At 43.8% G+C, this 4,263-nt stretch overlaps 1 pseudogene; it reads left to right on the plus strand.

Annotated features, from left to right (window-relative positions):
- Positions 1-227: 227 nt before the first annotated feature.
- On the plus strand, positions 228-1,692 carry LOC142570624 (uncharacterized; annotated as a pseudogene).
- Positions 1,693-4,263: the final 2,571 nt, after the last annotated feature.

The following is a 4,263-nucleotide window of genomic DNA, read 5'->3' on the forward strand; positions in this document are numbered from 1 at the left end:
GGATTCTGCTGAAATTGAGGACGACGCAACGAGCTATGGAAAGGAGAATGATGGGTGTAACGTTAAGGGATAAGAAAAGAGCAGATTGGTTGAGGGAACAAACAGGGGTAAATGACATCTTAGTTGAAATCAAGAAAAGCTGCACACACCGGAAATCGCAGTACCATGGATGGCCACATCGACATCAGCAACAATGCCAACATGTATAAAAGAGCTTCACCCGCTGACACCGCTTCGTGGGCTCGGTGACTGCACCACAGCGCAGCCGCCTAATCCGCTTACCTTTGCGATGCAGGTCAGTACATCATATGCCCTCTTCGCTAAAAAATCCAGTAATTATATTTTGGTGCAGTTTCCGAGCCCGCACTGCTGTGTTGCCATTGCCGTTGAGTGTGCTCACGTAATTCATTCCTTGCTCATGCTATCAGGAGATGTTGAGACTAACCCTGGTCCTGAGGGCAACGCTGCTGTACTCGCTGAACTACAGAAGCTAAACGCGGGACAGACCCTGTTGATTACATAAATACAGGGCCTCAAAACACAGCTGAACACAACAGACCAAACTATAGCAAGCCTAGACAAACGAATGGCCGATCTCGAAACGCATTACCAAACACTTCTTCACCTCAGAAACGATATTGAAATAATGCAGTCAACCACAATCGACCAAGCTAAAAAGATTAAAGAACTAGAAACACGCCTGGATGACGCGGAAAACCAATCACGTCGGAATAACCTTATTTTCTATGGCATCCCTGACCCTGCTAGCGCTGAAACGTGGGCTGAGTCAGAAAAACTAATCATTGATGTTTGCCGCAAAAATCTTGATATACCTTGGAACCTAACGACATTGAAAGAGCGCATCGCCTCGGAAATCATTCAGCCGACCGAATTCGTCCCGTAATCGTAAAATTCCTATCTCATAAAACCAAAGACGCACTGTTGTCAAATGGCCGTAAATTGAAAGACACAAACTACAGTATTGGAGAGGACTTCTCCCGCACCGTTCGGCACGCGCGTAAACAGTTACTAGTGTTTGCCAAAGCCAATTCCAACAAGTACTCCTTGCGCTTCAAAACCCTGCACATCGGCTCAAAACGCTATGTATTTGACGCATCATCCCAAGCCGTTAAGGAAATAGCATAGCAATTGCCCCGTCACAAAACTTTAACAAATCGTCGACCCGCTCCACCGCACAATGTTCTCTCGTTTTCGATAATATTCACTAACATCCGTAGTCTTCTTCCAAAGCGCGAACTCATATCAAACATCATGTCGTCATCCGGGAGCAACATACTAATACTAACAGAAACTTGGCTAAATAGTGATGTAACGGATACGGAAGTTTTGGCCGATTTACCCAACTTCGAAGTGTATCGAAACGATCGAAAAGGCAAACGGGGGGGCGGTGTTCTCGTTGCCATTCATCGAGGCATATCATGCTCTGTTGTTGACGTCGCATCCGACATTGAAGCCATATGGCTCATCTGTCGCGCTCCCCCCGTAACAGTTCTGCTTGGCGTTTGCTACAGGCCCCCCCAGACTAATCCAGACTTCCCACGTCATCTGAACAACATCCTTCATAAACTTGTTTTCACATATCCAAATGCCCGTATTCTTCTTTTTGGTGATTTTAATTACCCGGATATTGATTGGCAGAACATAGCTAGTTCCACAATAACGTGTCATGCAGAGGCGAAGAACTTCATCGATGTCTGTTTAAATTTTAAGCTCACTCAATTAATTTCCCAACCAACCCGTGTCTCACGAGAATCAGCAAACACGCTCGACCTGATACTAACAAGCAGCCCCGAGAATGTATCATCCATCAATTACCTTCCTGAAATCAGCGATCACAAAGTCATGCATGCTTTATTCTCATTTACCTCGACTCAAAAACAGACATCCGATAAAACGATACAACTCTACGATAAGGGTAACTATAATGCAATAACAGAAGAACTTAACACCTTTTTTCCTGGATACGTATCCGCATTTCACACTCGCTCAATTCATGAAAACTGGCTGATATTCAAGAACAAATTAAATCATCTCACTAATATGTTCGTACCAAGGATTACCTTTCATACTAATCGCAATAAACCATGGTTAACCCAGCACTTAAAACGACTCGAAAACAAAAAGAAACGATGGTTTCGTACCGCCAAACGAAACGACACGCCTGCCGCATGGGGAAAATACTTCGAGGCCGAAAAATCATACCTACTTTCTGTTCGTAACGCCAAGTACTCATTTTATCACAATGACTTACCAAACTTACTTATAAGAAACCCCAAGCAATTCTGGCAAGTTTTAAACCCATCACATCCTCCCGATATTAAACTGACGAATTATTCAAATGAAGCGATGACTGACCATGAATGCGCAGAAATATTTAACCATGCATTCACATCTGTGTTCACTACCGAACTCGACGCACCTTCACAATTACCACCCTTTAACTTAGAAACCCCCATGCCGGCAGTCACGTTCGTCGAAGAAGGCATTTCATCCATAATTCACAATATGAAACTTTCATCATCAGCTGGTATGGACCTGATTAATTCAAAACTATTGAAAAATGTGGAATCAATTTGTGCATCATATTTATGTCTCATTTTCTCACAGTCACTCTCCTCAGGAATTTTGCCTCTTGATTGGAAAACGGGGAAGGTCGTTCCAGTCTACAAATCAGGTAACAGAGACTCGCCCTTGAATTACCGCCCCATTTCATTGACTAGTGTGCCTTGTAAAATCATGGAACATGTCATCTACTCACAAATCGTAAACTTCTTGGACCAAAACCATTTTTTTCACCCTTCACAACATGGGTTTCGTAAGGGCCTCTCTTGCGAAACCCAACTAGCGCTTTTCCTTCACGACTTGCACACTAATCTAGACCGTAATATGCAGACCGACGCCATCTTTCTTGATTTCGCTAAAGCTTTTGACAAGGTTCCCCACCGCCGGCTATTACTAAAACTCTCAAAGCTGAACTTACCCCCTAATATTCTCAAATGGATTGAAGAATTCCTAACTAACCGTTCTCAGTCAGTCTATCTTAACGGCCATCTGTCTACATCTCTCCCGGTTACTTCAGGCGTCCCACAAGGTTCTGTCCTGGGTCCCCTCCTATTCTTAATATATATTAACGACTTGCCCCTGCATGTTTCCTGTAATATTCGAATTTTCGCAGATGATTGTGTTATTTACCGCACCATTAATAACTGTCACGATCAATACACTCTTCAGACAGAGCTTAACAACGTACTAAATTGGTGTAATAACTGGCTAATGTCCCTCAATCCTAGTAAATGTAAACTCATGTCCTTCACTCGTCGTCACAATCCATATCTCTTTCATTATTTAATTTCTAACACACAGATTGAGCAAGTACAATCATATAAATATCTAGGAGTCACCCTCTCTTCTAATCTATCATGGCAGGTTCATATCGGTAACATCATTTCAGCATCAAACAAAACACTCGGTTTTCTAAAACGTCACCTTCGTCTTGCCCCACCACGTGTTAAATTGCTCGCGTATAAATCACTTATAAGACCCAAATTAGAATATGCATCCCCCATCTGGAGCCCACATCAAGCATATCTAATCACCGCGTTGGAAGCTGTACAGAATTGTGCTGCCCGATTCATTCATTCCTCATACTCATATGACGTCAGTGTTTCATCCTTGAAAGCTACATCCGGACTGTCACCCCTCTCTTTTCATCGTCGCATTGCTAGCCTCACCCTTTATCACAAATTCTTTTATTCTCCTCTCAATCAAGCACCGTATATCACCGCCGCATCACGCATATCTCACCGCACCAGTCATCCCCTTCAAGTTGCCCGCCCACTATCACGTACTACTACGTTTTCAGCTTCGTTATTTCTTCGAGCAGCCACGGACTGGAACGGCCTACCCCATGACATCGTCGCCATCGCTTCAACACCTGCTTTTCAAGAACGCGTAACAGATCACCTTCAATGTTAAATCACCATCGCTGTTTTGTTTTCCTCACTACAAATGTAATCCCACCCCTTATGTAACACCCCCTGAAATGGGGGCCTTTAAGGAATAAAACTGAACTGAACTGAACTGAAGAAATGCGCATGGGCCGGACATGTAATGAGGAGGGAAGATAACCGATGGTCATTAAGGGTTGCGGACTGGATTCTAAGGGAAGGGAAGCGTAGCAGGGGGCGGCAGAAAGTTAGGTGGGCGGATGACATTAAGACGTTTGCAGGGACAACATGGCCA

The sequence above is a fragment of the Dermacentor variabilis genome, chromosome 1 (genome assembly GCF_050947875.1).
Source record: "Dermacentor variabilis isolate Ectoservices chromosome 1, ASM5094787v1, whole genome shotgun sequence".
Taxonomy (NCBI): Eukaryota; Metazoa; Arthropoda; class Arachnida; order Ixodida; family Ixodidae; genus Dermacentor; species Dermacentor variabilis.